We start from the raw sequence: 7,188 nt of genomic DNA, 5'->3' as shown, positions 1-7,188 counted from the left end.
TTCCGTAGCCGGCAGTCCGGATCCAGTGAAATACCGATCCACTCCGGGTTTTCCGTTGCCGGCAGTCCGGATCCAGTGGAAGGCCGATCCACTCCGGGTTTTCCGTAGCCAGCAGTCCAGATCCAGTGGAAGGGTGATCCACTCCGGGTTTTCCGTAGCCGGAAGTCCAGATCCGGTGGAAGGGTGATCCACTCCGGGTTTTCCGTAGCCGGAAGTCCGGATCCGGTGGAAGGGCAGATCCACTCCGGGTTTTCCGTAACCGGAAGTCCGGATCCGGTGGAAGGGCAGATCCACTCCGGGTTTTCCGTAGCCGGAAGTCCGGATCCGGTGGAAAGGCAGATCCACTCCGGGTTTTCCGTAGCTCACGCTGCTGATCAGTTCGACCTCCTTGTGTTTTCTTCTTCCTTTATCATGCAATAATATAAATCCTTTACGATGCACGCAAGACTACATTACCGATCACCGGAGTACATTATACAGGCAAATAAAGATAAGGTACGCACAGCTTTCATGTTGTGATACTTAGACATGGTTTGGAGACGTTCCCTCGTGTGTATTTTAAATTATTCAAATACGTGTCGCTTCAATTTGGAAGCGCATAATTTCAGTGCATGAGCTTACCTGTTATATTGGGCGAGATTTCACACGGATAATCAAACAAGAACGAGTTTGCCCTGGAATCCATTCCACTGCCCAACCTGAAAGTCAGAGCATGAGAACGGACGGATTGTATGGCGATTGTGGTGTTGCTCGACCACATCAAGTAGGCGAGAAGTACAATCTGCTACTACGACATACGGTCTAATTATTCAATTTTCGATTATTTCTCATCTTTAGGCTATTTATACATCTAATAACGAGCAAGTATAATGATTAAGCCAATGATACATTATATTTTAGATTCGGTTCAGCAGTATTGAGCAGTAAAATAACATCAATTTGTCTACAGGAAATGTCAGAATTAGAAGCCTTCTTTACACCATTTTGCCGATCTGTTCAGAGTGTTTTAACAACAGAACAAAACAAAAACAAACGTAAGGTTTCTGGGCTGCTTTGAGAAAGACAATAATCATCTATATTACTTTTAAATCTATGCACACTGTGTATCTTTACCGGGTCGATTCAATGTACAATTTTGTACTGACGCCTTAACCTTATTATTCATACAAAATCTGTTTGACAATAGTCATGTTTGATTCCACTCACTTTCCCCAAAGAGGTGCTCCAAAATAGTTTGACAAGATATTGTGAGATTGCGAGAGGGATCTGAAGTATTTATTAGTACAAGTATAACTAAATTGTTTTCCTTGTAGTCTAATAAAGGTTGTAAATTCTTCCATAGTTTCTGATGGTATACTGTTAGTTTCTTAAAAATATCAATACCTCTCTAGGAGTAGCTCTGGTTACGACGGATTGTTATCAGACGTATCACAAACATTATATCTATTCATAAAATCTGCTTGATTCTACATTTCATCATCCACACCAGTTAATTTGTTGACCCCAGCTTATACTATTTTAAACCCAGTTTTCAAAGCACGGGTTTATTTTTTCTCTGTATTCTAGATGATGTATCTATGGGAGGTATGTTTATCTATAAGAGACCACGTGAGGAGAACTTCTTCATGGAAGCTGGCAAGTTTCAGGGGGGTTTCCAGCATCCAAATGACATTCAAGTAAAAAGTCTATACCCGCTAGTTCCTGAATGATTAAATTAGGGAAACATACACCACCTACTTTGCTTAATTTTGTAAATAATACTCTGTCGGTATCGGTATTAGATGCTCTAAACTCTGTAGCATTTAGGCCTCCTTCTGCCCGTGTTTGACAAATAACAACCATGAATAAAGTTTTTATTTTATTTTACTAAGGTAGAGAACATCAAATCACAAATCACAAAATCACCTTTTTGAAAATCTTAATACCAAGATATTTAATCACATCTTTTACATGTATATTACGTACGGAGCAGACACTTTCCAACAGCCACCAGTTCACTTTTCTGATATGTAAAGAAAGACCAGATACAGAGGAAATGACTTGTAAACGCATTTAATTGCTTTGTCCACCTCTGTGTGCTTTCTCAGAGAGAGAGTTGTATCCTCAGCCAATTGGGAACACCTGTAATCTCTTTATCCTGTACTTGAATACCCTGAAACTATTTGTTATAGGGGTGTAAGCAGTGGGAAGAGGAGTGGGCTTGTGTCGAATTGCCTTACCCGTTCCCAATCTGCAGGAGGTCCCACGACGGCAGGTAGCTGCTCCAGTCGCTGGAGCTCAGTTCGCTGTCGAGGGAGGACGAGGGCTCTGGCTCGGGGGAATCACGGCTCCACAGCTCCTACCTGTTGCAGAGTGTTTCTGCCCTCCCGATGGCCTCTGTGTTTTAGAAGGATCTGTCTCTTTTCGCTTGCTTACACCACAGGTTTCATCGACGGTAGTGTGCATCCTGAAGCAGTGTGTTATCGGTCTTATTTCTACTGAGAAACAGTTCAAGCACTCACAAAACAATAACCAGGAGACGGTGTATGAAAAAGAATTGTACGACTTGCAGAGTAGATTTGAATAGACAGTGGACGTCACACTGCGTGCTTGAATATCAGAGATTCAGTTCATTCTTTCCTGTAGGTTAACTTCCTGTTTGACATTGTTCCGCTGTCACTTCTTCACAAACTCATAACTCGCCGTGTTCAATTTTGTGTTGAGTTACAGGAACCTCAGCATCAGATGAAATCCTCTTCAGCGCCCCAGGGAGACTGGGGGACTTGCCAGATTTTCAGCTTTATCACTGGGTCCTTTGGCTCAGGGCTGTTGAGCAAAGTGCTCCCCTCTGCTGGAGAGCCACAGGGGCACTACAGAGCGGCCTCGTGTTCCCTGCTCCTGCCCGTGCCTGTGGACGGCCAGTGTGACCGCGCGCGAGACAAAGTAGTGCATTCGTGGTGTAAATACAGAATGTTCACTAGCTGACTGAGGAAAGTTACAGAGACGGGAGTATACGTTCTGAAATAATGTGAACCACTGTTACTACACACAGACAGACTACTTAAAAATCATGTGGCTTTTTAAGGTCGTTTTGTCTGCCTAAAGTACGTTAGGTTTGTCACAGCAAAGAGTTTGAATACTTACAGAATGCAGCAGCTAGAATTGTTACTTGGAGCAGAAAGAATGACCACATAACTCCCATACTTCTCTCTCTTCATTGGCTTCCTCTCAGGTACAGGGCGGACTTCAAACTCCTTCTACTTACTTACAAGGCTCTCAGAGGTCAGGCACCTGTCCTGCCTCGCAGGGATGCTGCAGAGGAGAAATACTGTACACAGCATAGTTTCAGAGGCCTGTCTGTCCTCGGCTGGGCACCATGTGAGTTGAATGCGGCATCAGTGCCATGGATCCAAGAGGGGCATCATGGATACAGCTGTCGTTTAGGAGGATTCTGCTGGTCTGCAGAGACCTGCATGGGGTACTGACATACAGACGACGTGATGGATGGATGGATTAATACCCGCATTCATTTCTTTCTTTTTTTTTAATGATATAATGTTAGCATGCCCAAAGGGGTTGGGCAGCCAGTTGACCTTGGACCCCTAGAGGATTTTATTCTCCTTACTGAGGAGTCTTTGGTTCCTTTTCTCCATTGTCTTCAGTTCTGTATTCACAAAATGTATATTTACCTGCATTGTTAAGCGCCTTGGGGCAACCTTGTTGTGAAAGGCGCTATATGAAAATAAATTGAATTGAATGGAATGACAGTCACGGCTTTTCCAGTTTCCTCTCCTATTATCTTCTTTATCTGCACTCTAAAACACAGTGAAACCTTGAACCTTTCAACTGGACCACTGCCGTTCTACATCAAAATGACTTTAACTAGGACGGAGACTCGGATGGGATGAAAAAGGAAAAGGCATTATTTGCAGGAAGAAATTAAACTGTTCCACCTGATCACTTGCTAAACAAAGTGATTCACTGGAGTGGAGGCGGTGAAAGCTTTGTGAATCAACTTACAAAAGGAAACATGTAAGAAACGTGGCTCCCATATTTAACCCTTGAAAAATCTATGAGTGTTATGTGGAGGTGAAAGTATTGTTCAATTATTCTAATAAAGCTCACTCAACTAAGACCCAGAAAAGTACCAGAGTATTCTCACCTAAGAGGAAATACTAACAAGTAGGATGCTAAAATGAAAAGCATTAAAAAGTGAATGATCTTCAGTAGCTGAAATGATTATTGAGCTCTGGGTCACAGTGCTCCTGAAAAAAAATCAAATTTCAGCAGACACCCAAGGACAGCAGGTGAGCACCATGCTGAGCCAGTGTATAAGTGTATGAATCACAGTTTCAAGGAGCTTTTTTCAGTTTCGTTCCACTGATCGGCCAACACGGGGGGAACTTCAGTCTTACTCGCCCTATTGCATTAAGAAACTGTACAACATTCTCCAATCAGAACTTGCGACCTCACCTAACGAAAAGCAATTTGCGTAGCAGGGAAAGAGTGGACTCCCACTGGGGATTTTTGTTTTTCATCCCGATGGTGATGTGCACTATATAGAACGTTGCTGGACCCATGTGCAATTGGTGTCATTTCTAATCTAGAGGTCAAAGCTGTGAAACTTTCAAAGAGATGGAAGATCTCTTGCGAGACACCAATTCACAGAAGGGGCTAATGAGATCTTTGCTTAAAGTCTCATTGTGCTGCACTATTTCATTTTTCAGTGGGCACGAAAATCATCTCAGTGACGGACTAAACAGGCCTCTCGCAAAGACTCGGGAACGGACATAGACCTTATCATCTCTGCTCCTCGGGAAGCGTGCAGAGATCACATTAGATGTGTTGCTCAAGCTCTTTATTGTCACGTACAGTAAACCCAGCAGTGTGGTCAGTGCGGGATGTGTTCTGTCCTGACGGCAGGGTCAGCAGCCAGAGGAGACCTGAAACACAAGACGGAGAGGTAAGACATTGATTCCGACAGAGAGAGCTTTCACACCGGATTACTGACAAGAGGAGCAATAAGAGAAGAGTTGTAAAGACACGCCGAAGAGAATATTCTCATCTAAGAGGAAATATTAACAAGTAGGATGTTAAAATGAAAAGCATTAAAAACTGCATGATCTTCAGTAGTGAAATGATTACTGAGCTCTGGGTCACGGACAGCAGGGGAGTGAATGAGTTGTTTATTTTGTTTCCTGTGAATTATGTAGAATTCACAACGTGTTCCATTTGTACAGGAAAACCATACGAGCAGATTCACTTCTCCTGCGCCGGAATGAATGATTTCCATCTTCACTCTAGGGTACTGTACTTTATAGCACTGTATTGTATTCTGCATATATGTCTGTTATGTATACATTTTCTTTCTCACTTTGTCTCTCTGTCCATTTGTATCAGTTTGTTGGAGAGCACCATCACACCAGCATCACAACATTTATTCTACTGCCTTATTAAGCAAATGTCTCTACTAAATTCTTTTTATATATAAAACATTTTTTGGCATGATATACACAAATGGCTAATTATACTTTCTGATTATATTTCCATCTTAGAACTGAAGCATTTCTCTCCTGCAGTTTGAGGTTGTTAAATAGAAAACTGGATCAGTCCAGGGCCGAATCTTCTCCCTCTCTTACACTCTCTTACATTCGTTCACGAATGATCACAAGAGCAAACACATAGACTGGCTTCTCACAAAGTGTGTCGATGACACAGTCCCGGTCAGCTTACTAAAGGACCCAGAAAATCACCACGGGCCAGTCTGAACAGTTTCACGGAATAGTCTGTTGACTTCTCTTTGATGTTTCATGTTACAAGAGCAAAACAATACTCACTGATTTGAGGATAATTGCGCCATCCCTCCAGCCTACTGAAATGAACCGTCAGACTGCAGAAGCTGTCAGTGACTACAGGTCCTTGGGACTGGTCAGAGAAACCTGAGATGAGACAAACGTTGTGAGACCATTTATAAGCTTGTGACCTCAAATTAAAACGGAAGTCAGACATTTTCAAAGGGGGCAACACTGCGGCACAGTGGTTAGCATCGCTGCCTCATAGCACCGGGGCCCTGGGTTTGATTCCAGGGGTGCTGTCTGTGTGGAGTCTGCATGTTTGTTCATACAAACAGAAACTTCAAACAACAAACCCCAACAAGAAATCTGTGCACACTTGGACTCCTGCTGCAGCTGAGGAGCTGTCACGCACACACCTCCTGTGTGGGTAGTGTTGGCCGTAGGACGTGTTGTTCACAGGGAGAAAAAATACACCATAGCAAGTCAGCACTCAAACAAACCAAAAGGCCAGTTTTATTGAAGTTGACGCAGCTGGCCACACAAACACTCACTGGGTCTCATCACCAGGTATCCACACAGACAGCACCCCAGGAAACCAGACCCATGAGAACAGGGGCAGAGCATGCAGACTCCACACAGACAGCACCCCATGAACAGGACCCATGAGAACACAGGCAGAGCATGCAGACTCCACACAGACAGCAGCCCAGGAAACCAGACCCATGAGAACACAGGCAGAGCATGCAAACTCCACACAGACAGCAGCCCAGGAACTAAATCCAGGCTCCCAGCGCTGCCACCCACTGCGCCGCCGTCTCTCACCTCCACTTGCAGATCATGACGCGACCGGAGACCGGAGACTCCTCACTCCTGCAGTAACACACACCCAAGCAGGAGGAGGCGCCGACGGACTCGCTCATGGTGCAGTGAGCCCAGCGGTGTGAGGCTGGTGTCCAGCGCTGATGTGTCCCTGATAGTCCTGTCCCACAGCCTGCGAGTCACCGTTTCTTCCACAAAATACTCCAGCCAGCGCTTTTTAGACTAAAGTTTCTTAAATTTCTGTTTCTCTCGCAGATTAGATTAAAAAAGCCGCCTGTTGACCTGCTGGAGGTCAGACCCGCTCCGGCAACAACTACTGCAGCTCCGTTGCCCCGGCAACCACGTTTTATTTAACAAAGTAAAATAAACACAGGAGAAAAGTTTGCAAACAAGACAAGAGAGCTCAGAAACCCACAGACACGACGGCAGTGGGTTTTGTTTCTGTGTCGAGTTGATAAACCAGGCAGGACGAGCGCTGCAAACACACTAGAGTACACATAACACAATCAGGGGTACACAAGACTCCCGCTTTTTACACAAACAGGTTCAACAGGTCAATAAAGAGCAGGTCGGCACAGCTGTCATGATGTCTCAT

General features: G+C 44.4%; 1 protein-coding gene and 2 long non-coding RNA genes across 4 annotated transcripts; 1 reads left to right on the top strand and 2 right to left on the bottom strand.

Annotated features, from left to right (window-relative positions):
• Window positions 1-7,188, bottom strand: part of LOC148642291 (uncharacterized) — a 151,748-nt gene that overhangs the window by 131,796 nt on the left and 12,764 nt on the right.
• On the top strand, window positions 357-3,741 carry LOC148642292 (uncharacterized). 3 transcript variants are annotated; one of them, XR_015929523.1, is made up of 3 exons: window positions 393-495; window positions 2,172-2,454; window positions 2,710-3,741. It is a non-coding gene; the product is annotated as an uncharacterized LOC148642292 (long non-coding RNA). The 3 variants fall into 3 exon arrangements; XR_015929524.1 differs by having other exon boundaries at window positions 402-495; window positions 2,237-2,454; XR_015929522.1 differs by lacking the exon at window positions 2,172-2,454 and having other exon boundaries at window positions 357-495; window positions 3,212-3,741.
• On the bottom strand, window positions 621-1,499 carry LOC148642293 (uncharacterized). The gene is made up of 2 exons (XR_015929525.1): window positions 1,358-1,499; window positions 621-1,314 (listed from the first exon to the last, which is right to left on the bottom strand). It is a non-coding gene; the product is annotated as an uncharacterized LOC148642293 (long non-coding RNA).

The sequence above is a fragment of the Lepisosteus platostomus genome, chromosome 23 (assembly GCF_059453375.1).
Source record: "Lepisosteus platostomus isolate fLepPlt1 chromosome 23, fLepPlt1.hap1, whole genome shotgun sequence".
Taxonomy (NCBI): domain Eukaryota; kingdom Metazoa; phylum Chordata; class Actinopteri; order Semionotiformes; family Lepisosteidae; genus Lepisosteus; species Lepisosteus platostomus.
This window is presented reverse-complemented; position numbering and strand designations above follow the sequence as displayed.